General features: G+C 43.7%; 1 protein-coding gene across 2 annotated transcripts in view; it reads right to left on the bottom strand.

The window, feature by feature from the left end:
- LOC129697246 (adhesion G protein-coupled receptor F4-like) overlaps nucleotides 1-24,769 on the bottom strand; it is a 103,569-nt gene extending 78,800 nt beyond the window's left edge. The window contains exon 1 of one of the 2 annotated variants that reach the window (XM_055635597.1): nucleotides 24,509-24,769. The gene's annotated coding sequence lies outside the window, so the exon portion shown is untranslated. Of the gene's footprint in view, nucleotides 1-10,179; nucleotides 10,286-24,508 lie in introns of those variants that run through there. The other variant, XM_055635598.1, reaches the window with a different exon arrangement.
- Between the last annotated feature and the right edge of the window lie 3,113 nt (nucleotides 24,770-27,882).

Below are 27,882 nucleotides of genomic sequence, written 5' to 3'. Positions count from 1 at the left end.
TTTGTCTGCTTCACTGCGAAATCTCCTCAAGGGATGTCTCCTAGAGTTGAAGAAGTTCCCATCCGCTCTCCAAAGAGAGTTCTGCAACATCCTCTCTTGCTGCTGGGTATAGTGCGAGTAGAGCAGGGGACAGAGCACACAGCCTGGTCCTGTGCTGATGGTTATTATTTAGGAAGTGTTGTTGCCATTTTCTACTGATTGTGGCCTGCTCATGAGGAAGAAGAAAATGTATTTGCATAGAGATGAGCAGAAACCTACTTTGATAACATGTTTGGAGGGATAATGGTGTTATCAACACCAGTGGTTCAGTGCAGAGTGGTGAGCCAGAGTGGTGAGCCTCCTTAATCTATTGTGGATGTTTTTTAAATGTTTATTTTATTTGAAGCAATTGTACAGGAATAAAGCAATCCGCATAACAATTATACAATTTTCTTACAGCTTCATTTTAAACATTTTATGAATTGATACATGAATTGGGGAAAAAAAGGTAAAAAGGAAAGAATGAAGAAAAAGAAGAAAGATACGAAAAAGAGAGAAGAAAAGCCCCCTAAACTGCCAAAGAAGTGACAGAAAAACAAAACTTTTTAACACACTAAAATAAAAAAAAAGGTGAAAGGATGAACAACTGTAGGCAGGGCAGCCATACTCAACGGCGCCACCCTCAGAACTACATATATGTAGTGCAATAATAATAATAATAATAATAATAGTCTATTGTAGTTCAGAGCTTATTTGTTGTAGTGTTTAATAGCCTGATGGCCGTAGGGAAGAAACTGTTCCTGAACCTTGACGTTACAGTTTTCAGGCTCCCGTACCTTTTTCCTGATGGCAGGAGTGAAATGAGTGTATGGCCAGGATGGAGTGGGTCTCTGATGATGTTAGCTGCCTTTTTGAGGCAGCGACTCTGATAAATCCCTTTGATGGTTGGGAGATCAGAGCCGGTGATGGACTGTTCACAACTTTTTGCAGTCTTTTCCACTCCTGTACGTTCAACTTGATGCACCAGGCCATGATGCAACCAGTCAATATGCTTCCTACTGTACACCTGTAGAAGTTCAAGAGAATCCTCTCTGACATACCGAATCTCCTTAATCTTCTCCAGAAGTTCGTGCTTTATTTATAATTGCATTAGTGTGCTGGGTCCAGGAAAGATCTTTGGAAATATGCACACCCAAGAATTTGTTGACTCTGTCCACCATCGTTGATATAGATTTAGATTAGTTTCAACTTTATTGTCATTGCACAAATACGAGTACAGGTACAACAAAATGCATTTTAGCGTCTATTCAGAGTGCAAAGTAGTAAAATACTGGTTAAAACAATATGTACAATGTTGATATATTGATCTAGTACATGGGCAAATAAATATATACAGATAAAAGGGTATAAAAAGATAGCTAGTGCCAGGCCTGTGAGTTCAGCAGGGTAATGGTATTTTGGAAGCAGCTGTTCCTTAGCCTGCTGGTGCGAGACCCGAGGCTCCTGTACCGCCTCCCTAATGGGAGGAGGGCAAATAGTCCATGGTTGGGGTGTGAGGGGTCCCTAATAATTTTCCCAGCCCGTCTCAGACACCGTGTGCGGTGAAGGGCAGCCATGGCAGGGAGCGGGGCACCGATGATGTGATGAGCGGTTTTCACCACCCGTTGCAGTGCCTTCCTGTCAGCTGTGGTGCAGCTGCTGTACCATACCGTGAAGCAGGTGGTCAGGATGCTTTCAATAGTACAGCGGTAGAAGTTGGACAGGATCCGAGGGGACAAGTGAACTTTCTTAAGCCTCCTCAGAAAGTAGAGGCGCTGCTGCGCCTTTTAAATCAGTTTGGTGGTGTTGAGGGACCAGGACAGATCCTCTGGGATATGTACCCTGAGGAATTTCTAGTTGGAGACGCGCTCCACCTCAGTCCCGTTTATGTGGATGGGGGTATGTCTGCCACCTCTGGTTTTCCGGAAGTCTACGATGATTTCCTTCGTCTTGTGTTGAGGACAAGGTTATTATTGGTACACCAGGCTGCCAGATTCTGGACCTCCTCCCTATAGGCTGATTCGTTGTCAAGTCAAGTTTATTTGTCACATACACATACGAGATGTGCAGTGAAATGAAAGTGGCAATGCTCGCGGAACAACAAAACAACCAAACAAATTATAAACACAATCATAACACACATATTATTTTACATAATAAATAATAGAAGGAAAAACGTTCTGTACAGTTAGTCCCTGGTGAGAAAGGCGTTTACAGTCCGAATTGCCTCTGGGAAGAAACTCCTTCTCAACCTCTCCGTTCTCACTGCATGGCAACGGAGGCGTTTGCCTGACCGTAGCGGCTGGAACAGTCTGTTGCAGGGGTGGAAGAGGTCTCTCATGATTTTGTTTGCTCTGGAGTTGCACCTCCTGTTGTATAGTTCCTGCAGGGGGGTGAGTGAAGTTCCCATAGTGCGTTCGGCCGAACGCACTACTCTCTGCAGAGCCTTATTGTCCTTGGCAGAGCAATTCCCGAACCAGATGGTAATGTTCCCGGACAAGATGCTTTCCACCGCCGCTGCGTAGAAGCACTACATGTTGTCCCCGATCAGTCCTACCACCATGGTGTCATCAGCGAATTTTATGATGGTGTTGGAGCCATATATAGGGACGCAATCATGGGTGAAGAGGGAGTAGAGGAGAGGGCTGAGCACACAGCCCTGTGTCAGAGTGGAGGAGGTGAGGTTGTTGATCCTAACCGACTGGGGTCTGTTAGTGAGGAAATCCAGTGTCCAGTTGCAGAGGGAGGTGGTGATGCCAAGTCCGTTGAGTTTGGTGATCAAGCTGGTGGGGATGACAGTATTAAATACGGAGCTGAAGTCGATGAACAACAACCTGATGTAGGAGTTGTTATTGTCCAGGTGGGTCAGGGCAGAGTGAAGAGCCGCAGATATGGCATCCTCTGTTGACCTATTGGGCCGATAGGCAAACTGATGGGGGTCCAGTGTGGGAGGGAGGCTGGATTTGAGGTGAGCCAGGATCAGTCTCTCAAAGCACTTCGCGATGACAGGGGTGAGTGCCACTGGGTGGAAGTCGTTGAGACTCCCTGAAGCTGACTATTTGGGCACTGGCACAATGGTTGAGGTCTTGAGGCAAGTAGGGACGACACCCTGGGCCAGTGACAGATTGAAAATGTCAGCGAAGACCAGGGATAGTTGTCCAGCACATGCCCTGAGCACACGCCCCGGGATGCCATCGGGGCCGGCAGCTTTGTTGTCATTCACTTTGCTCAGTGCGCCTTGTACAGCAGAGGTGGAGAGACTGAGGGGTTGTTTATTCGGGGGTGGGGCCTCTTTGATGGCTGGTGTTTTATTGTCCCGATCAAAATAAGCATAGAAATAGTTTCGCTCTTCAGGAAGGGGGGGGGGGGGGGTGTTAACTTTGTTGTAGTCGGTGATGGACTTGATACCTTGCCACATGCGTCTGAGGTCGGAGTTATTTTAAAATGCTCCTCGATCTGCCGTTTGTATTTGAGTTTTGCGCTCCTGATTCCCTTTTTCAGGTTGGCCCTGGATGAGCTGTATCCCTCAGCGTCGCCAGATCTGAAAGCAGCATCGCGAGCCTTCAGCAAGAGTCTGACCTCTCTGCTCATCCACGGCTTCTGATTAGGGAAGGTCTTTATTTGTTTGTGGGTTGTGAGGTTGTCAGTGCAGTATTTTATATATAAACAGGATTGTGGGTCCTCATCCATCCTCTTCCAAAGTCCACAACCAGTTCATTGGATTTACTGATAATGAGAGCCAGGTTGTTGTGCTGGCACCATTTCATCAATCGGTCGATCTCACTTCTATACTCTGACTCAACACCATCTGTAATTCGTCCAACAACCGTGGTGTCATCGTCGAATTTGAAGATGGAGTTGGCACTGTGTCCGGCTACACAGTCATGAGTATAGAGCAGGGGACTGAGCACGCAGCTTTGAGGTGCCCACGTACTGATTGTTAATGAGGAAGAAGTATTTCTGCCAATTCGAACAGACTGTGGTCTGTGGATGCGGAAGTCGAGGATCCAATTGCAGAAGGATACACAGAGACCCAGTTCCATGAGCTTAATAACCAGCCTGGAGGGGATGATGGTATTGAGGGGGAAGATGGTATTGTAGTCTATGACCAACACGTAAGTGTTTTTATTATCCAAGTGCCGAGTGGAGAGCCAGTGAGATCGCATCCTCCATTGACCTGTTGTGATGGTAGGCAAACTGTAGTGGGTCGAGGTTCTTGCTGAGGTAGAAGTTGATATCCACCATAACCAACCTCTCAAAGTACTTCATCACCATAGACGTTAGTGCCACTGGTCGATAGTCACCTTGCTCTTCTTGGGCACCAGTATTATTCAAGCAGGTGGGAACCTCAGACCTCAATAGTGAGATGTTGAAATGTCCGCAAAACCAAGTGGTATGAATATTGATTTCTCCAACTTCAAGTAACCCTTGCATCCCCCCTCTCTCCATCCCTCCCCCACCCAAGTCGTACTAGCTTCAAAATCGTCTTGTTGAGTCTGTCTGTAACTCGTTTTATAAGTTCATAAGACACAGAAGTAGGATTAGACCATTCAGCCCATTGAGTCTGCTCCACCATTCAATCATGGCTGATCTATCTTTCCCTCCTAACCCCATTCTCCTGCCTTCTCCCCATAACCCCTGACACCCGTACTAACCAAGAATCTGTCAATGTCCACTTTAAAAATACCCAATAACCATCCTATTTAAAAATCCAACTTAAACGCAACAATCCTATCAACAACTAGCGAGCAGACCCGAGTTACTATCTACCTCATTAGAGACCCTTGGACTAACTTAAATTGGACTTTATCTGGCACTAAACGTTATTCCCTTTAACCTGTACCCTGCCTTCTCCCCATAACCTTTGACATCCTAACTAATCAAGAAGCTATCAATCTCCGCTTTGATAATACCTAATGACTTGGCCTGCTCATGGCAATAAATTCCACAGATTCAACATCCACTGGCAAAAGAAATTCTTCCACTGTTTTCACCTAGCCCATTGCTAACAATGACCCGTTTCCTTCATCATCATTACTCTTTTGCATATCTTTAATTCATTTATTTTATATCTCTCTATATCACCGTCTATTCATTCATTCATCACTATCTACATCTCTCGTTCCCTTTCCCCGCCCCTCAGTCTGAAAAAGGATCTTGACCCAAAACGTCACCTATTCCTTTTCTTCAAAGATGCTGCCTGACCCGCTGAGTTTATCCAGCCTTTTGTGTCTATCTTCAGCCTTATATTGACACAGGTCTTTGCTAAGAATGGTTCAGAATTTTTCCACACAAAGGGTGGTGGGTGTATGGGCAAGCTACCAGAGGAGGTAGTTGAGGCATGGACTATACTAACATTTAAGAAATAGTTAGACAGGTACAGGTTTAGAGGGATATAGCAGGTTTGGAGGTACAGGTTTGGAGAGATATAGACCAAACGCAGGCAGGTGGGACTAGTGTTGCTGGAGAAGTTAGGCCAAAGGACCTGTTTCCACACTGTATCACTCTATGACTCTATATCTCAGGGAGCAGCTCTTGGTCTCTCTCAAATCTCAGCCTCCAGAAGTCACAAAGCTTACTCCAGTGTTGGAATCTGTGAGAGATACTTGGCCTCTACCAAGAAGAACCAGTACTGATTAGACAAGAATGACAGGGAGATCAAGGAGCTAATTGAATGCAAACAGAAAGCATCCTGGAGTGGGAGCTCCACCCTAAGCAGCTCCACAGCTGCCCGAGATCAGGGATGCAGCAGAAAGCTGTGCCCTAAAGAACAGATGGTGGAGAGAGAAGGCACGGGAGACTCAGCAACTCGCTAAAAGCGAGCAGTACATCATGGTGATAGTCAGGAACCAAATACAATTTAACATTCCCCTGGACTTTAAGTCAATGCAAATACAATTGTTGGCAGCACTGATTACAGGTTGAAGCATCTCTGCTCATTTATCCATGGGAGACCATGGCGCTGTTGTCCCTACTCCCCACCTTCCTCCATGTCCTCACATGTGGCTGCTGCAGAGGGAGCACGCATACAATGAGACTGTTCCAAGCTTAGCAAGTCATTGGCTTCCATGAATGTGAAAGTACTATTTAGTTTAGTTTACAGATACAGCGCAGAAACAGGCCCTTCGGCGAAGAGCATTCCCCGTGCACTAGCACTATCCTACACACAAAAACAATTTACAATTTTTACAGAAGCCAATTAACGTATCCATCTTTGGAGTGTGGGAGGCAACTGGAGCACGCAGGGAAAACCCACGCGGTCATGGGGAGAACATTTCTAAAAGGGAAAAAAATCACGATAGCGCCCTCTTAAAGTGAGAATATCCCAATGTTACAACTTTTTATTTTTTTGTTTGAAAACCAGCATCTGCAATTCCGCATGTTCCAAGATATCACCTATCCATGTTCTCAGGAGACACTGCCTGACCCACTGAGTTATTCCAGCACTGTCTTTTTTTTAAATAAATCAGCATCTGCAGTTCCTTGTCTTTACAAATGTTTTTCTGTTTCTTTTTTTCTGGGACATTCTCACTTTAAGAAGGTGCAATCATGATTTGGTGCTTACACTATGTGCCAAATACATTTAGTGTACCAAATAAGGTGATAGTACAATTTCTTGGCATCTTAACCTTAAATCAAAAATATATGAAAACCCATGATGATAATGATGATGAAGAATTAATTTGAAGGACATCTAAACAGTACAATGCACTCTTCTCCAAAGCAACAGCAAAAAAAAAATAGCTCTACTGTGCAATAGTTAGGAACTATTAGTTGGCAGAAAATTCTGAACTGCCCATTAATGGAAATGAAACGTTTATCAAGGACAGTAAAATGTTATTTCAAGTGGACATCAGAACAATCGGAATGATAATGTGAAGATTGAGTAAAAAAGTAATGGTTAAAGTAATCTCCAAGATATTGTGTGGTAAACACAGAAGCAGAACACAAGTACACGGGTAAGATCATAATGCATGCCTAATGATAATGTAAGGGCGGTACACAAATTGTTTGCTTTGGGCAATTCAGTTTTGGCAACAACCCATGACATTGTGTGTATTTATTGGAACCTATATTAAAGTTTGCGGATGACACTAAGCTGGAGGGCAGTGTTAGCTGTGAGGAGGATGCTAGGAGACTGCAAGGTGACTTGGATAGGCTGGGTGAGTGGGCAAATGTTTGGCAGATGCAGTATAATGTGGATAAATGTGAGGTTATCCATTTTGGTGGCAAAAACGGGAAAGCAGACTATTATCTAAATGGTTGCCGATTGGGAAAGGGGGAGATGCAGCGAGACCTGGGTGTCATGGTACACCAGTCATTGAAGGTAGGCATGCAGGTGCAGCAGGCAGTAAAGAAAGCGAATTGTATGTTAGCTTTCATTGCAAAAGGATTTGAGTATAGGAGCAGGGAGGTTCTATTGCAGTTGTACAGGGTCTTGGAGAGACCACACCTGGAGTATTGCGTACAGTTTTGGTCTCCAAATCTGAGGAAGGACATTATTGCCATAGAGGGAGTGCAGAGAAGGTTCACCAGACTGATTCCTGGGATGTCAGGACTGTCTTATGAAGAAAGACTGGATAGACTTGGTTTATACTCTCTAGAATTTAGGAGATTGAGAGGGGATCTTATAGAAACTTACAAAATTCTTAAGGGGTTGGACTGGCTAGGATGCAGGAAGATTGTCCCCGATGTTGGGGAAGTCCAGGACAAGGGGTCACAGCTTAAGGATAAGGGGGAAATCCTTTAAAACCGAGATGAAAAAAGAACTTTTTTCACACAGAGAGTGGTGAATCTCTGGAACTCTCTGCCACAGAGGGTAGTTGAGGCCAGTTCATTGGCTATATTTAAGAGGGAGTTAGATGTGGCCCTTGTGGCTAAGGGGATCAGGGGGTATGGAGAGAAGGCAGGTACGGGATACTGAGTTGGATGATCAGCCATGATCATATTGAATGGCGGTGCAGGTTCGAAGGGCCGAATGGCCTACTCCTGCACCTAATTTCTATGTTTCTATGTTTCTAAAAGTGACAGATTATTTTAGCATGAGCTTAAGGTTTACTGTTCTGGGTTGCCCTACATTTAGAGTGAAACATTTAGTTTAAAGTCATAGTCACAGATCCAGAGTCAGACAGCACGGAAACAGACATTCCGGACCAGCTTGCCAATGTCGACCAAGGTGTCCCATTTATATTAATCACACCTTCCCTATCCAAGTATCTGGCCAAATATCTTTTGAATATGTTGTAGTTTCTGCCTCCTCCAGCAGCTCATTCCATATAACCACAGCCTTCTGTGTGAAAAAGTTGCCCCTAAGATTCTTATAAATCTTTCTCCTTTCTCATCTTAAATATATGGCCTCTGGTATTTGATTTCCGTACTTTGGGTACAATTCTAATATATCGTCATAGTCTATTCCATTTGTATTCACTCAAAATATCCTACAGCCTCCTGCATAAATGATTTGCAGCTGTAGTGAATGTGGGAAATAAACTTAGATGGGAGGTATGTATTGAAGTAACAGGGCCAAAGCTGGACAGAAGGGACATAAACATGTTGGGGAATTAGATTTTCTCGAGAATCACTCAGGTAAAAAAAAATTAGATTGACAATATTAATGAAAAAATGAACTGATGTACACACAAAGAGAGAAGAATTATGAAAAAAGAATATGCAATTGTATGGTTAGAAATTAAAAAGAGTGGAGGTTGTTACTTTGGAAAACTGTTCTGTGTGTGAAGTATACTGGAAGCTAAAGTGGGTGATGTACACTGCAAGATAAAATTATTGTTTTGGGGAGACTTTGATTACTTGGCCATTTACTGACATAATGAGGTAGCATAGAAAGAAAGCAAAGTTTTTAAATATTTGGACAGTTATGTTAATAAACTTACTTTACTGGAAGGTGACTTGATAGTTCATTATAAACTCGAGGCTATAAAATCAGGGTCTAAAAACAAGGAACTGCAGATGCTGGTTTACAAAAAAAGATGAAGTACTGGAGTAACTCAGCAGGTCAGGCAGTATCTCCGGTGAACTTGGATAGGTGGCATTTCGGGTCAGGACCCTTTTTCAGACCAAATGTAGGTGGGGGTGAAAGAAAGCTAGAAGAGAGGAAGTGTGAGGCGGTGGTGCTGGTTGGCAGATGCTACCTAAAATACAAGTAATTAAACTAAACAACCTGAGGAATGGTCCAAACCCGAAATATCACCTATCCAAGTTCCTCGAGGATGCTGCCTGACCATCTGAGTTATTCCAGCACTTTGTGTCTTTTTTAGGCTATAAATTCAAATTGGTTTATTTCGAGAAACACTTTCAAAATCTTGAACCATTTCCAGAATGTTGCAAGAGAATTACCATGAAATGATCTCTTGATATATGTGCTTCAAGGAAAAGATTTCCTTGTGGCTCTATCAATGTTAACATTTACAAATGCCATGTCCTCTGAATTAACATTTATTAACAGACATTGTAAGATCTGAAGCAACAGCTTAACTATTTCAAACAAATTCAGAAGGGTATAAAAAATAAACCTGCTTTTGCTGTCATTATAGTAAAGGTCAATTGGTAGTCACGTGTGTCATCAAAAAGATGAAAAATTGTGAATACATCCCTTCTAATTTTGAAAGCATTACAGGTATAATAAATGTTTTAATGTAATGCTGACAATGTTTGTTTAGGGTCAGAGGTCAAATAGGACTGGTCACGTGTGTGACACCACACGGAAGCATTGTACAAACCCTGTGAATTTTTTAAAAAAAAGCTAGAATGTTTATTTCTTTAGCAAACATGCATTATAGTTCTGTAGGAACTAGTTAGGAAAACAGCAATGAATAAGTTTAATCTCTTACAATAATTTTTAACGTATTACTTTGTGATGACCCTCAGCATAGAAGCACCACAAGGCTGCGTATTTTCCCCACTCCTCTACTCTCTCTACACCAATGACAGCATCTCCACTGACTCCTCTGTCAAGCTTCTCAAGTTTGCAGATGACACAACCCTGATTGGACTGATCCAGGATGGGGAGGAATCTGCCTACAGTCAGGAAGTGACACAGCTGGCATCCTGGTGCCATCGCAACAACCTGGACCTCAATGTTCTTAAGACAGTGGAATTGATTGTAGACTTTAGGAGAGCTCCCCTTCTGTTTACCCCACTCACCATCAACAACACGGTCACATCTGTGGAGCCTTTTACGTTCCTGGGAACCATCATCTTCAAGGGTCTTAATAGGGGGCCACCATCAACTCCACTGTCAAAAAGGCACAACAGAGGATGTACTTCCTACGTGTGTGACATTTATGTTCACTTTCCAAAGAATGGGCCTAAAGCAGCTTTTTCAAAATAATGTACTTATTTTTGGCAAAAATTGGCTAGACCACAAATAGGGCAAGAATATACAGTAAATCCTTGTTATGACAGACTATTGGGGAGTAACGGTGTTCATTATTGTCGATGGTCCGCTATACCTGAATAAGGAATTACCATTGTATGAATTGCAGGTTAATACACAATAGGACACACAATGCTGGAGTCCCTCAGCAGGTCAGGCAGCATCTCTGGGAAACATGGATAGGTGACCTTCCGGGTTGAGACCCTGCTTCAGACTCTTGGTCTGGAATTGGGCCTGGAATCCAGGTGAGTTGATGGAACTGCCTGCTGGTGTCCGGGGGAGTCAATGGTTGCAGCCCACTGGCGGTCGGATTGCAGGTGGAGGGTCAGCGATGGTGGTGGTGGTGGTGGCAGCGGCAGCAGACACGAGTGGCAGTGCTCGAGGAAGCTGGGTGTGACGGCAGTGGCAGAGGTGGTGTGGGCAGCCAGCATGGCAAGTGGCCCGGGAGGTGGTGCTGGCCAGGGGTGATGTGGACAGCCAACACTGTAAGTAGCAAGGGAAGCCACCATGAGCTGGGGTGGCATGGGCGATCAGCACTGTAAGAGGCCTGCAAGGTGCCACTGGATGGGGGTGGTATGGGCAGCAAGCCGGCTATTGTATGAGCAGCTGTTGGGAGGTCAGTCCATTATAAAAAAAGGTCTGTTAAAATCAGAGTTTACTATATTCTGAGCCCCTCTAACTCAACACTGACATTTCCCAGCAGTCCAAATGCAGGTATATTTTAGGAGCTAATGCCTAATAGGTGTGCTGTAGAATTCCTATTTCAACAGCCTTATGTCCTATTTCTAATGTGAAACAGCTACATTTATGTCTCTCCTCTGTGGAAGCAACCAGAAAACAAGAGCAAAATTAGCCTTTGGTGATAGGAACCCGAAGCAACCATGATCCTGCCTGTGGCCAACCAAGTAGACCTGCTGTAGCCCTGGTGATTCAAATATCACAATGCTGGACTCCACTAGACCTTGTCAAAGGCCTTGCCAACGTCCATTTAGACAACGTCCACTGCCCTGCACTCATCAATTATCTTGGTGACCACTTCAAAACACTCGGATTTGTGAGTCACAGTTTCCCATGCACAAAGTCATGCCGACTAACCATAATCAATCCATGCCTATCTAATTGCTGGTAGATCCTTGGTAGTTGCTGATATGACTGTATGACTATCCATGCAGTATGACTGTATGACCCTTCATTAGGTTCTCTTCCATTATGTTTTAATCTCACTCATGGTGAGGTTTCACAGTCAGGAGAAAAGGTGTTGTGTAGCCTGTGCTGGATACATAAACAATAGGTGCAGGAGTAGGCCATTCAGCCTTTCGAGACATGATCAATGTGATTATGGCTGATCATCCACAATCAGCACCCTGTTCCTGCCTTTTCCACATACCCCTTAATTCCACTAGCCCCGAGCTCTATCGAACTCTCTCCTGAATGCATCCAGTGAATCGGCTTCCACTGCCTTCCGAGGCAGATAATTTCACAAATTCACAACTCTCTGTGTGATAAAGTTTTTCCTCATCTCAGTTCTAAATGCATTACTCCTTATTCTTAAAATGTGGCCCCTGGTTCTGGACTCCTCCAACATCGGGAACACGTTTCCTGCATCTAGCGTGTCCAATCCCTCAATAATTGTATACGTTTCTATAAGAAACCCTCTCATCCTTCTAAATTCCAGTGAATACAAGCCCAGTTGCTCTATTCTTTCATCATATGACAACAGTCCCGCCATCCCGGGAAGTAAACTTGTGAATCTACGCTGCACTCCTTCAATAGCAAGAATATCCTTCCTTAAAGCAGGAGACCAAAACTCCATCACCCTGGGTTTTCTGTTCCCTAGTGCATCTGGGAGATTTGGTTCTGTCTTCACTAAGGAAGACAGAACCAAGTACCTGGTCAACTAATTTGAGGCATCTTTTCTAATTCTTTCCTACTCCAGGTGAACAAAATGTATCCAGGCGACTATCGGACTATTTTTGATCGGACTTTATCTTGCATTAAACATTATTCGCGTTATTCCCTTCATCATGTATCTATACACTGTGTCTGGCTCGATTGTAATCATGTATTGTCTTTATAACTGACTAGTTAGCACGTAACAAAACCTTTGCACTGTAGCTCGGCACACGTGACAATAAACTAAACTGAACTAAACTAAGAATCCCCTCCAACAGCTTCTACACAATGATGTAGTTCCCTAGCTAATTTCTTGCTGCCTAGCTTGTCTGAAACCTTAATTCCCCCAATACATACACACAACCTTGCGATTAGAATGAATCAACTAATGTTACCTGGGCAATAAACAATAGACAATGAATAGATGCAGGAGTAAGCCATTTGGCCCTTCGAGCCAGCACCGCCATTCAATGTGATCATGGCTGATCATCCCCAATCAGTACCCCATTCCTGCCTTCACCCCATATCCCCTGACTCCACTATTCTTAAGAGCCCCATCTAGCACTCTCTTGAAAGCATCCCGAGAACCTGCCTCCACCGCCCTCTGAGGCAGAGAATTCCACAGACTCACCACTCTCTGTGAGAAAAAGTGTTTCCTCGTCTCCGTTCTAAATGGCTTACTCCTTATTCTTAAACTGTGGCCCCTGGTTCTGGACTCCCCCAACATCGGGAACATGTTTCCTTCCTCTAGCGTGTCCAAGCCCTTAACAATCTTATATGATTCAATGAGATATCCTCTCATCCTTCTAAACTCCAGAGTGTACAAGCCCAGCTGCTCCATTCCCTCAGCATATGACAGTCCCGCCATCCCGTGAATTAACCTTGTAAACCTCCACTGCACTCCCTCAATAGCAAGAATGTCCTTCCTCAAATTAGGGGACCAAAACTGCACACAATACTGCAGGTGTGGTCTCACTAGGGCTCTGTACAACTGCAGAAGGACGTCTTTGCTCCTATATTCGATTCCTCTTGTTATAAAGGCCAACATGCCATTCGCTTTCTTCACTGCCTGCTGTACCTGCATGCTTACTTTCATAGATTGATGTACAAGGACCCCCAGATCCCGTTGTACTTCCCCTTTTTCCAACTTGACCCCATTTAGACAGTAATCTGCCTTCCTGTTTTTGCTACCAAAGTGGATAACCTCACATTTATCCACATTAAACTTCATCTGCCATGCATCTGCCCACTCCCCCAACCTGTCCAAGTCACCCTGCATTCTCATAGCATCCTCCTCACAGTTCACACTGCCACCCAGCTTTGTGTCATCTGAAAATTTGCTAATGTTACTTTGAATCCCTTCATCCAAATCATTGATGTATATTGTAAATAGCTGCGGTCCAAGCACCAAGCCTTGCGGTACCCCACTAGTCACTCCCTGCCATTCTGAAAGGGACCCGTTAATCCCTACTCTTTGTTTCCTGTCTGCCAACCACTTCTCTATCCATGTCGGCACTCTACCCCCAATACTACCCCACTAACCTCCTATGTGGGACCTTATCAAATGCTTTCTGAAAGTCCAGGTACACTACATCCACTGGCTCTCCCTTGTCCATTTTCCTAGTTACATCTTCAAAAAATTCCAGAAGATTAGTCAAGCATGATTTTCCCTTCGTAAATCCATGCTGACTCGGACCGATCCTGTTACTGCTATCCAAATGTGTGGCTATCTCATCTTTTATAATTGACTCCAGCATCTTCCCCACCACCGATGTCAGGCTAACTGGTCTACAATTCCCCGTTTTCTCTCTCCCGCCTTTCTTAAAAGGTGGAAAAACATTAGCTACCCTCCAATCCACAGGAACTGATCCTGAGTCTATAGAACATTGGAAAATTATCACCAATGCAGCCACGATTTCTAGAGCCACTTCCTTAAGTACCCTGGGATGCAGAGAATCAGGCTGTGGGGATTTATCAGCCTTCAGTCCCATCAGTCTATCCAACACCATTTCCTGCCTAATGTGGATTTCCTTCAGTTCCTCTGTCACGTCAGATCCTCTGGCCACTATTATATCAGGAAGATTGTTTGTGTCCTCCTTAGTGAAGACAGATCCAAAGTATCTGTTCAACTCATCTGCCAAAGAATGCAGCTCAAAGAATACTGGTGCAGATTATACTCGATGTATTTACTGTAAAACAAATCTACAAATTGGAATTGGCTAGGTTTGAGATGAAACCTCAGATGCTAAATTCTAACATTTCCACTCTCAGACTTGTCAATGCCTGAGGCATTTCTCAGCAGGATAATTGTGAAGGAAACCAGCAATTTGTTATATCATCAGCACAGCCATCCACCACACAGTATGTTCAGTTGCCATTCATATCCAAGCGATTACAAACTTTGCAGCAGAAGAGATCTCGTGCAGAGTCAGCGCAGGCATTATCCACCAGAACCCCAGTCAGCATACAACACTGCCCTCTGGCAACCGTTGCAATTTCAAATCGTAAATCAGTGGAATCTAATTAAAAAACTACGATTCATAAGATGTATTCATATTGATAGAAAGTAAGTGTCATCATGATTATGCATTTAACAATCACAAAACTCATCTGGGTACTGGTATTTTTTGTAGTTAGATTTTATCTTAAGACATTGTGCAACATCGGGAACTATATGTGCAACAGATATAAAATTACCAACATATAGCAACAGGAGAGAGCTTTCAACAAATCAGAGTGGGTGAAAGTGCTATGCCTGTTGCAGTAGAATCATCGTGCTGTACAGCATGGAAACAGGCCCTTTGGCCCACCTTATCCACTCTGACCAAGTTGGCATTTTAGGCTATCCCCATTCACCTGCATTTGGACCATATTCCTCTAAAGCCTTCATGTCCATATATCTGTCCAAATGTATTTTAAAAGTCATAATAGCATCCGCTTCTATAGTTTCTTCTTGCAGTCCATTACAGTTTTATGCTACCCTCTGAGAGAAAATGTTTCCCTCAGATACCTTTTAAATCTCTCCCGTCTCACCTTAAGTCTATGTCCTCTAGATTTGGAATCATCTACCCTGGGAAAAAGACTGAGCATTCATTTTATCCATGGCCTTCATGATCTTGTAAATCTGAAGGTCACTCCTCAAACTCCTACACGCCAAAGAAAAAAAATCCCAGCCTATTTAATCTTTCCCTATAATTCAAGCCTGAAATTCCAGGTTACATCCTGGAGAATCTCTTCTGCACTCTTTCCAACTTAATGACACAATTCCTGAAGCTAGATGACCAGAACTGAACACAACTAGTACAATCCCACCAATTACTTGTATTACTGCATCAATGATGTCCCAACATTTATACACAATATCCTTCCCAATGAAGGCAAGCATGCCAAGCACCTTCTTCATCACATTGTTTGCGTGCCTCGTCATTTGTAGGAACCGTGCACAGATACTCCGAAAACTCTCTATTACATAACACCCTCCAGGACTCTAACATTTACTGTGTAAATCTTGTCAGAATTAAATTCTATTTGCTGTTCCTTGACCAATTTTCCTACCTGATCTAGACCATTTGTAAACTTAGATATCTTCCCTCACTGCCCACTATACCATCAATTTTAGCGTCATCTGCAAATTTGCTGGCCGCATTGTCGTCCATATCATTAATGTGGATAATAAGCAGCAAGGGACCCCACGGATCACAGACCTCTGACCACAATCAGAAAAACAACCTTCCCCAGCCATCCTTTAATTCCTTCCTCCAAGCCAATTATGAATCCAATTGGCTAGCTTCACCTTGGATTCCATTTGAGCTAACCTTTCAGACAAGCTTACCATGCAGTGCCTTGTCAAAGGCCTTGCAAAGCCCAGATAGCGACCTCCACCTCCTGCCCTCATTAATCCACGGCAACCTTTTCAAAATACATTATTGGATTTGTGAGAAGTGATTTCTCATGCACAAAGCCATACTGATCATCCCTAATCAGTCTGTGCCTATATAGTTGCTATTAGATCATATCCATGAGAATGTTCTCGAACAACTTATCCCTGACTTTAGGTTCACCACCATGTAATTAACTGGGTTGTCTTTGCTGCCCTTCTCAAATAACATATAATATTAACCACCCTTCAGTCTTCTGGAACGTCATCTGCGGCTACAAATATCTTTGTAAAGGCCTCCACAATTTCCTTCCTAGCTACCGGAAGGTGCGAGGATGAAATTGGTCTGACCCTGGGAATTTATCCACCTTAATGTGCTTTGAAACTACTGATACATCCTCTATGGTAATTTGTGCTAATGATCTAATACATCGCAACTCTTGTGCCTCAAGCCCTTGACTTCCATGAATTTGCCTCAGTAAAAGTGGATTAGAAGCATTCATTTAATAGCTCGCTCATTGTGTGGTTGCACTCTTCCCTTGCCACTCTTACACTCTAAACATATCTGTAGAATCTCATGGGATTTTCCTTTACCTTGACAGACAACACAATTTCATGTTCTCTTTTTGCCTTCCCGATTGCTTTCTTAGGTGTACTCAGATTAGTGATTAGTTTGATCTGACTGCCTAAATTTAACACATGCCTCATTTTTCCTGCCAGAGGCCCAACATCTCTCATCAAAATGCTTCACTAAACTTACCAGCCTTGCCTTCACCCTAGCAGGAACATGCTGCTCCTGTACTCTTGCTATCTCACCTTTGAAACCTTCCACTTGCCAGCTGTCCCTTTACCTGCAGACTCTCCCAATAAACCTCTGCGTTCCCACCTTATGCCTTCAAAAATCACCTTTGGCCCAATTTAAGAACTTTAATTGGTGGGCCAGTCCTACCCTATTGTATAACTAGTTAAAAACTAATAGAATTATGGTTACTGCTTCCAATGTGCTCTCCCTTTGACACTTCAGTCACTTGCCCTACACCATTCACTAAGTCGTGCCCTCTCCAAAGGGGCTCTCCATATATTAATCAAGGAAACTTCGGCACATTTAACAAATTCCACTCCACCTTGCGTGTTAAGCCTCTAGCATTGAAATAGCTAGAGGTATCCCTCTCACTTTACTGTGAACCTGCCTATCCAGTCTGCTAAACCTGCTTTCTTTGACGACAGTATCCCCCCCCCCCCTTTTCTGAGACTCTCCCCTGCCAATCTAGTTTAAACCCTCCCAAGTCGCACTAGCAATTCTTCCTCCCGGTATATTAGTATCAGCTCATAAACGTGTAGGATGGGATCAGGACTAAATGCTTGACACACATCTCATTCATTCATTGAGAAATTCAGTGGTCTCTCTGATATTGCTTTATATCTATCACTGTGATCTCCCTTTGTCATTTTTCTTCATCATCACTCTTTTACAAGGAGTAAAATCATCGCCCACCAGAACTTCAGAAGGTAGGAGAATGGGGTTAGGAGGGAGAGATAGACCAGCCATGATTGAATGGTGGAGTAGACTTGATGGGCTGAATGACCTACGTCTACTCCTATCACTTAAAATCTTATGGTAGACACATAACTCAGTGGGCCAGGCAGCATCTCTGGAACATAGATTGCCACATTTAAGGTGGGTGGAGAAGATCACAAGTGTGTAGGAAAGAACTGCAGATGCTGGTTTAAATCGGTAGACACAAAATGCTGGAGTAACTCAGTGGGACAGGCAGCATCTCTGGAGAATAGGAATGAGTGATGTTTCGGTTTGAGACCCTTCTTCAGACTTCATTCCTTCTCTCCAGAGATGCTGCCTGTCCCACTGAGTTACTCCAGCATTTTGTGTCTACCGATTTAAACCAGCATTTGCAGTTCTTTCCTACACACTTATGACCTTCTCCACCCACCTTAAATGTGGCAATCTATGTTCGTGAGAAGCTATCAAACATTGCCTCATATTGTTTCTTGCCACAATCCATCGTGCATTCTTTCCTTCATCCTGCTTCAGTCAATGCCTGGTGTTCTTATTGTGATCACGATTTAATTTGTATCTAATACAAACTTCAGATACACCAATGATCAATTGCATTGGAAACTGGAATCAAAATCTAAAAATGGTTGAATTCAGACTCGGGGATTTCATTATTTTCATATTTTGCCGAGAGCTAAATTAATTTTTAATCTCTTACTTCAATGGAGATGCAATGTTTTTCCATATCGTATCTCCATCCGCACTGCGGCCTAACATTGAGGAGTTGACAGCCTCTGCTGGGGACCGACTTTGGGAGCCTGCGGGACTTCCCATCGTGGAGCTGGTGATCCCTTTGTCAGGGATCGACCTCGGAGCTCCAACCGCGGGAGCCTGCGGACTTTAACACCGTAGAGCTTGCGGTCCCTGGTTAGAGACCGACTTCGGGAGCTCCAAGCCGTGGGAGCTTCGATCGCCCCGACGGATGGTTCCACTGCCTGACCGCGGGAGAATAAAGAGGGAAGAGGTTTAGACTTTATTGCCTTCCATCACCGTGAGGAATGTGGGGAATCTGCTTTGGTGGATATTTATGTTAACGTTTAGGTAGTTGTGTGTCTTGTTGCTTTTTTTAGTATGGCTGTATGGTCATTCGAATGTCACTTCTTGGTACACGTGACAATAAAATACTTTTGAAACCTTTGATGATGCAGTGATGAACGGAATTGGAATGTTTTATCTTGATATTAAAAAGGATGAGAATGTTAAAACAAAAACGTTGTTTAATTGGGAACAGACAGCAACCAGAGGAATCCTCTGCAAGGGATCAGTACTAGCACATGGATTTTGGAGAATTGTGTTTGGTGATAACCTGCTGTGAGTTTCTGCCAAAGATTGCATTGAGTACTCTTGACGTGGCTCCTCCACATCAGTGAGACCAAGTGTAGACCATGTCACTGCTTCAATTTGTGCTCTGACAACTTTGTAAGATGGAGCCTCCAGTTACTAGCACAAAACTAGGATTTGTTTCTAGTTTTTATACTGGAATATAAAAACATGGATCTAATGCTGAGGCTTTATAAGGCAATGGTCAGGCCACATTTGGAGTATTATGAACAATTTTGGGCCCCATATTTGTGGATGGATGTTCTGCCATTGGAGAGGGTCTGGAGAAGGTTTAAGAGAATGATCCCAGGAATGAGTTGGTTAACATATGATGAGCGTTTGACTGCACTGGGCCAGTACTCGCTGGAGTTTAGAAGGTTGATTGGGGACCTCATTGAAACTTACCGAATATTGAAAGGCCTGGAGAGAGTGGATGTGGAGAAGATGTTTACATGAGTGGGAGAGTCTAGGACCAGAGGCCATAGCCTCAGAATAAAAGGACGTACCTTTAGAACGGAGATAAGGAGTAATTTCTTTAGTCAGAGGGTTTTGAATCTGTGAAATCAATTGCCATGAACAGTTGTGGAAACCAAGTCAATAGATATTTTTAAGGCAGTGGTTGACAGATTCTTCATTAGTACGGGTGTCAGGGGTTGCGGGTAGAAGGCAGGATGCTAGGAGCCTAAAAGGTGACTTGGATAGGCTGGGTGAGTGGGCAAATGCATGGCAGATGCAGTATAATGTGGATAAATGTGAGGTTATCCACTTTGGTGGCAAGAACAGGAAAGTAAACTATTATCTGAATGGTGGCAGATTAGGAAAAGGGGAGATGCAACGAGGCCTGTGTGTCATGATGCACCAGTCATTGAAAGTAGGCATGCAGGTTCAGCAGGCAGTGAAGAAAGCGAATGGTATGTTGGCATTCAAAGCAAAAGGATTTGAGTATAGGAGCAGGGAGGTTCTACTGCAGTTGTACAGGGTCTTGGTGAGACCGCACCTGGAGTATTGTGTACAGTTTTGGTCTCCTAATCTGAGGAAAGATATTCTTGCATAGAGGGAGTAGAGAGAAGGTTCACCAGACTGATTCCTGGGATGGCAGGTCTTTCATATGAAGAAAAACTGGATAGACTCGGCTTGTACTCGCTGGAATTTAGAAGATTGAGGAGGAAACTTACAAAATTGTTAAGGGGTTGGACAGGCTAGATGCAGGAAGATTGTTCCCGATGTTGGGGAAGTCTAGAACACGGGGTCACAGTTTAAGGATAAGGGGGAAATCTTTTAGGACCGAGATGAGAAAAACATTTTTCACACAGAGGGTGGTGAATTTGTGGAATTCTCTGTCACAGAAGGTAGTTGAGGCCAGTTCATTGGCTATATTTAAGACTGAGTTAGATGTGGCCCTTGTGGCTAAAGGGATCAGGGGGTATGGAGAGAAGGCAGGTACAGGATACCGAGTTGGATGATCAGCCATGATTATATTGAATGGCGGTGCAGGCTCAAAGGGCTGAATGGCCTACTCCTGCACCTATTTTCTATGTTTCTATGTTTCTAGGAGAATGGAGTTGAGAGGGAAAGATAGATCAACCATGATTGAATTGCGGAGTAGACTTGATAGACTAAATAGCCTAATTCTGCTCCAAGAACTTATGAACTAAATGATTGGCCCAGAACAAAATCATGCAACTCTAAACTGGGCATCCATGAAATCCACCTCACCATCAAAAACAACAAAATTGTATGCAAGCACATCATGTAACTGCACGACACAATTGCTTCCTCATTCTAACATTCCAAGCAAGCCAGGATTAAATAATAATAAATTAAAAGCCATACTTTTCTAAACATTAGTGTACGCCTGGAACAGCACCAATTTAGGTAACCTCCCACAACCCCCACCCGCCTCCCACAACCTTCCCTTTTTCTGCCCCGCTTCCCTCTCTGCCCACCTGGGCTTACACTTATTTCTCCCCTCCCAACTTCCCTTCCCTCCTGCTAGTTTCCTCCCTCTGGCTTTGCAATTTGTAACTCTTCAATGCCGTCTCTCGCCTTTTGCTTTTATCTCCAACCTTTGTTCCAACCATCTGCCTCTCAATAAAAAAAAAACCCTTGTCTGCATCCTACTATTTTGTCCTGCTTCCTCCCTCTTCCAGTTCTCTTCGCCCCCACTACAATCAGTCTGAAGAAGGGCCTCAAGTCAAAACTTTAAGGACCTGTCCCACTTGGCTGACAGTTGACATTTAGTGACTGACGCACGACTGTCGCGCGTGTCATCATGCGTCTTCATGCGTTAGCACAGCCATCTGGAGCGCATGATACCCAGTTTATGATATTTACCAAGTTTATGATATTTATGGTGATTTTCTAAAAGGTTCCCGTTTCTTGAGTGGTGCTAGCAATTGGAAAACTGCAGATGTAATGCCCCTATTCAAAAAAAGAAGTGAATGAAAAGTAGCAAGCTGCAGACCAAATTAATCTGTCGGAAGGAATTGCAGGTGCTGGTTTAAATTGAAGATAGACACAAAATGCGGGCCAAACAGCATCTCTGGAGAGAAGGAATGGATTATGTTTTGGGTCGTGACTCTTCTTCAGTCTGAAGAAAGGTCTCGACCCGAAACAACACCCAAACATCTTCCAAACCCTCAATGTCTCATTCCTCATGTGAATTGCCTGTTGACAAAGATTGCCAACATTCCCATTGTTCTGAAAATGCTAAGTAATTATCCACAATGTACTCTTAAATCGCGCGCGCTTATATCCATGACGCGTAAAAAGCGGGCCGACTGCATATAGGCAGCGCGCATGGTTACGCACGTTGACGTAATCATGCGTCACCATGCCCTACACGTATGAGGTCAGGACGTCAGTGTGCGACCGCAGTAGGTCCTCGTGCATAAGCGATACGCCAAGTCAAGTCAAGTTTATTTGTCACATACACATATAACCATATAACCATATAACATATAACAATTACAGCACGGAAACAGGCCATCTCGACCCTTCTAGTCCGTGCCGAACACATAATCTCCCCTAGTCCCATATACCTGCGCTCAGACCATAACCCTCCATTCCCTTCCCATCCATATAACTATCCAATTTATTTTTAAATGATAAAAACAAACCTGCCTCCACCACCTTCACTGGAAGCTCATTCTACACAGCTACCATTCTCTGAGTAAAGAAGTTCCCCCTCATGTTATCCCTGAACTTCAGTCCCTTAATTCTCATGTCATGTCCCCTTGTTTGAATCTTCCCTACTCTCAGTGGGAAAAGCTTTTCCACGTCAACTCTGTCTATCCCTCTCATCATTTTAAAAACCTCTATCAAGTCCCCCCTTAACCTTCTGCGCTCCAAAGAATAAAGCCCTAACTTGTTCAACCTTTCTCTGTAACTTAGTTGCTGAAACCCAGGCAACATTCTAGTAAATCTCCTCTGTACTCTCTCTATTTTGTTGACATCCTTCCTATAATTAGGCAACCAAAATTGTACACCATACTCCAGAATTGGCCTCACCAATGCCTTGTACAATTTTAACATTACATCCCAACTTCTATACTCAATGCTCTGATTTATAAAGGCCAGCACACCAAAAGCTTTCTTTACCATGAGATTCCACTTTCAGGGAACTGTGCACAGTTATTCCCAGATCCCTCTGTTCACCTACATTATTCAATTCCCTACCATTTACCATGTAAGATGTGCAGTGAAATGAAAGTGGCAACAGAATTAGTATTTACATATTCGAAGAAAAAAAACTACAGGTTTAAAAAGACACAACACAACAGTAAATTGGTACAGTAAATTAGTCCCTGATGAGATAAGAGTTTACAATCTTGATGGCATGTGGGAAGAAACTCCGTCTCATCCTCTCAGTTTTCACAGCATTACAGCGGAGGCGTTTGCCTGACCGTAGCAGCTGGAACAGTCCGTTGCTGGGGTGGTAGTGGTCCCCCATAATGTTGCTGGCTCTGGATCTGCACCTTCTGATGTATAGTTCCTGCAGGGGGGCGAGTGTAGTTCCCATAGTGCGTCGGCTGAACGCACTACTCTCTTCAAAGCCTTCTTGTCCTGGGCAGAGCAATTCCCAAACCAGATTGTGATGTTGCCGGACAAGATGTTTTCTACAGCCCCAGAGTAGAAGCACTGAAGGATCCTCAGAGAGACTCTACATTTCCTCAATCGCCTGAGGTGGTAAAGGCGCTGCCTTGCCTTGCCTTACTCACCAGTGCGGCAGCATGTGATGTCCATGTCAGATCCTCTGTGATGTGGACTCCCAGGTATTTAAAGCAGCTCACCCTGTCTACAGTAGCTCCATTTATCTCCAGTGGCGTATACGCCCTCAGATGTTGTGCCCTTCAGCTCCTTCGTTTTTAGGACATTCAAGAGGAGGCTGTTGTCCTGACACGAGAGTGCCAGATCAGCCACCTCCTCCCAGTAGGCCTTCTCATTGTTATCAGAGATCAGGCCCACCACCACAGCGTCATCAGTGCTGGTGGCGTGCGAAGATTTTGTGCAGCACGAAATCCTGGAGCGCCGGGCGATACCGCGCGCAACTCCACACTCCTCCACGCCTCCCCATGCACCCGTCCCGCGCTACCCACAGGCTACCCGTGCGTCACAACACGACAACCACATTTTTGGAGGTTGCACAAATGGCGCGCAAATGACGGCCAAGTGGGATAAGCTCTTTACCTATCAGTGTTCTCTACAGATGCTGCTTGACCTTCTGTGTTACTCCAGCATTTAGTGACCTTCTGTGTATTATCCATAAACCGCAGATAGCTGGAGCAATTCAGCAGGACAGGCAGCATCTCTGGAGACAAGGAATGGGTGATGTTTCTGGTCGAGACCTTTCTTCAGACCCTCGTTTCAACAATCTGCTTTCTCTTTCAGGCAACCCCGTTTTCAATCATTTACACAGTTTAATATCAGACTACCACACTTTAGTATTTTAGTATTCTAATTCCAGGCATCATGCTTAATAAATTATAGTTAAAAAAATATTCGTCTGGCACCAACTGTCCTTTATCTAATTAGATTTCAAATGTAACAAACAACCTTGGCAATATTATCCAAAACACATCAGACCTTAATTGTCCTCTGACCAGTCCACTCATCACCAATTCACACTTGGATTTGTCTGATAAATTGATGTTACTATTTTTCTGTATAGTTTGAAAAAATGCCTCAAACCCCTACCCTCCACCCCCTCTCCTCTCCTCTCCTCTCCACTCCCACCCCCATTTCGATCAAGGAGCTTAAAACGGCAAGTGAATCCTGCCTCCAGTCCAAAAATATTAGTAAACTAATTTACTCCCCCCAAAAAAAACGTTCTCATTGAGTTAAGGAAATCTCGCAACGATAAATTGGAAACAAATATTTTTGAAGTAATTTAAGATTTTAAGATTGGTGTTTTATTAATCGTTCCCATTCTTACCTTAATCTTTGGAGTGAAAAATACTCTCTCCGATACTACTCATTGCGTGTCCCGATCGCTAAAAAGCTGAGGAGAGATGTGTATCCTCATTAAATAAATACTTCCTTGTCTGCGGCGGAGTTGCAAAGAATTAGGTGTGCGAAGCCCGGCCCCTCCAGGACGAGACAACCTGCTGGCAAAAAACTATCGGCTGCTTGAAATCGGCACCACGGCCTGAAGTGCAGGGAATGAACCTTGTGCAGAGGGAGCGAAGTCCGGGGCAGGGATTGTTGTGAACGTGTTTTATACGTTTTTTTGGGGAGGGTGGATGTAATTCTCAACCCTAAACTCAGCCCCACCACGTTATAGGTGTTCACGATAACGTTTTTTTTTTACCACACTGATTTTTTTGGTGTGTTTTTAATGTTGACAAACTATATTTTGAACTGGTATTGTTCTCTTCACGCTACCGTTGTGCTTAAGTCTGGGATTAATTGTATTCATGTAAAAGTATTATCAGATTTGATTAGATAGCACGCAAACCGAATGAACTTTCCACTATACCTCGATCAACCTGACAATAACAAACCTAAACAGAGGATTATGTGAACATTAAAATACTCATGTTCATAAATTCTAGGAGCAGAATAAGGCCATTCGGCCCATCAAGTCTACTCTGCCATTCAACCATGGCTAATCTATTTTACCTTCTCAACAGCATTCTCCTGCCTTCTCCCCATAACCCCTGACAGTTGTACTAATCAATACTCTATCTATCGCCACTTTAAAAGTATCCATCGACTTCGACTTGGTCTCCACAGCTTTCTGTGGCAACAAATTCCACGGATTCACCACCCTCTGACTAAATAAATACCTCATCATCTCCTTCCGAAAGGTATGTCCTTGGCCTCTGGTCCGTGAATATTTGCAAAATGTACATCATTCTCAAAATGAAACAATGTTATCCTTGTCCATCGTGCATCCTGGTTCCTGCAGATCCCACCATTATTGCAAGGCTACCAGAGAGTCAGTGGACCTGTGAGGGTCCTGCAAAGAGAAGAAAGCAATCCTTACTGCCAGGCTATTCGAAGGCTGAATCTCCAGAGGGTGGCTGCCCCTCAGGGGTTTGTCTGTCAGAATTAAGTCAACCAGCCAACCACTGGGGTTCGGGTGCAGGCTGAGATGTCATGACAAACCAGGTCCAACCCCAGATGGACAGGATGTCTTACAAAACCAGGTTATGTGGAACTCAGGATGAATGCCAGAGCAACTTGGTAGTTGACAGGCAGATAATTTTTGGACAATGCAAAGTAAATGTTGGTAAACATAGAAACATAGAACATAGAAATTAGGTGCAGGAGTAGGCCATTCGGCCCTTCGAGCCTGCACCGCCATTTAATATGATCATGGCTGATCATCCAACTCAGTATCCCGTACCTGCCTTCTCTCCATACCCTCTGATCCCCTTGGCCACAAGGGCCACATCTAACCAATATAGCCAATGAACTGGCCTCAACTACCCTCTGTGGCAGAGAGTTCCAGAGATTCACCACTCTCTGTGTGAAAAAAGTTCTCCTCATCTCGGTTTTAAAGGATTTCCCCCTTATCCTTAAGCTGTGACCCCTTATCCTGGACTTCCCCAACATCGGGAACAATCTACAATGGTACAGGTGTTTAACGAGAGAGGGAAACCCTCCACTATCTGCAGAAGGTCCTCCAGATAAAATCTCAAATTGCAGTAGAAGGATTCCACTGCAGAGGTCAATGCCAGTAATCCAACTCCAAGAACTGAGCCGGAGTTCAGTGGTCTGACATACATGGTTAAAGTGATTGCATGCATCTTCAAACACAATATCCGCAGAACTTTACAATGTCACTCTTCAACACTACTCAGCCCACTAGAAACCCAACATTCATCAGCAATAAACATACACAAACTGCAGGAGTAACTCAGCTGGATAGGCAGCATCTCTGGAGGACATGAATATGCGATGTTTCTGGTTAGGGGACTTCTTCAGACTTCGGAGAGAGGAGGAGATCTTCAAAGCAGGCATACCTTGAAGAGATTTTGCAGTGGAACAGTTACATGTTGAAATAAGGAACTGTGGATTCTGCTTTCAAAATAAAGACACAAAGTGCTGGAGTAACTCAATAGGTCAGACAGCATCTCAGGAGAACATGACTCATCAACCAAAAGTCCCTACCAATCATAACTTAGACCTAACATTATTATGTTTTCTGAAGAACACAAAGTGCTGGAGTAATTCAACGGGTCGGGCAGCATGTGGACCTGAATAGGTGACGTTTCAAGTCGGGACCCTTGTTCAGGCACATTTTCTTTAACTCACAGTAAATATACAGGAAATGTGAAAAAAAACTGAAAATGCTGGAAATACTCAGTAGATCGGGCAGCATCTGCGGAAAAGGAAACAGACTTAGATCACGTCAAAGATCCTTCATAAGCAACATGTGAAGTTATTCACTTTGGTTAGAAAAAAAAAGTATTATTTAAATGGTGATAGATTGGTAAACATTGATGTACAAAGGATGTGGATGCTGTTTACACCAGCCAATAAAATATCCAGCTACAGCAATCAGTTAAGAACGCAATTGATATATTGGTCTTAATTGCAAGAAGTTACAACTACAGGAGTAAGAATCTCTGCAACAATTACATGGGACCTTAATGAGAGTACACAAACTTTTATTTGCAGTTTTGTTCTCCTTGACTAAGAACTCCTACATTTGCCATGGAAGAATGAAACAAATATTCACCAAACTGATATCTAGGGTGGCAGGACTGAAAGGTAACATTTTCACACAAAGGGTGGTGGATGTATGGAACCAGCTGCAAGAGGAGGTAGTTGAGGCTGGGACTATCCCAACATTTAAGAAAGTTTGACAGGTACATGGCTATGGCAGGTTTGGAGGGATATGGACCAAATGCAGGCAGGTGGTACTAATGTAGCTGGTACATGGTGGCTGGTGGGGACAGGTTGGGCCAGAGGGCCTGTTTCCACACTGTATCATTCTATGACTCTATTACTCCCACACAAAGAAAAATTGGACCCATTGAACAGAAAGGAGATCTCATGTGAATGTGCAACATTCTGCAGAGCTAGGCTGGCTGGATGGAGGGAGGATGTTTTCCTGGTCTAGAACTAGTAGTCACAGACTTAAGACACAGGGTAAGATAGGGAGGACTGAGATTGGACAAGTTTCTGTTCACTTAGAGCATGTTGAACCTGTCGATCTCTCTTCTGCAGAAGGTCGTGTAGGCTGAATCCTTGAATATATTTAAGAAGGAGGTAGATAGGTTTCATCTACAAAAAGGCTTTCAGGAGTATGTGGAGAGAGATTAAATATCATGTTGGGATAGAGGATCGACGATATTC

The sequence above is a fragment of the Leucoraja erinacea genome, chromosome 5, assembly GCF_028641065.1.
Source record: "Leucoraja erinacea ecotype New England chromosome 5, Leri_hhj_1, whole genome shotgun sequence".
In the NCBI taxonomy this organism is placed as follows: domain Eukaryota; kingdom Metazoa; phylum Chordata; class Chondrichthyes; order Rajiformes; family Rajidae; genus Leucoraja; species Leucoraja erinaceus.
The sequence above is the reverse complement of the archived record's forward strand: the minus strand, read 5'-3'. Positions and strand labels throughout refer to the sequence as shown.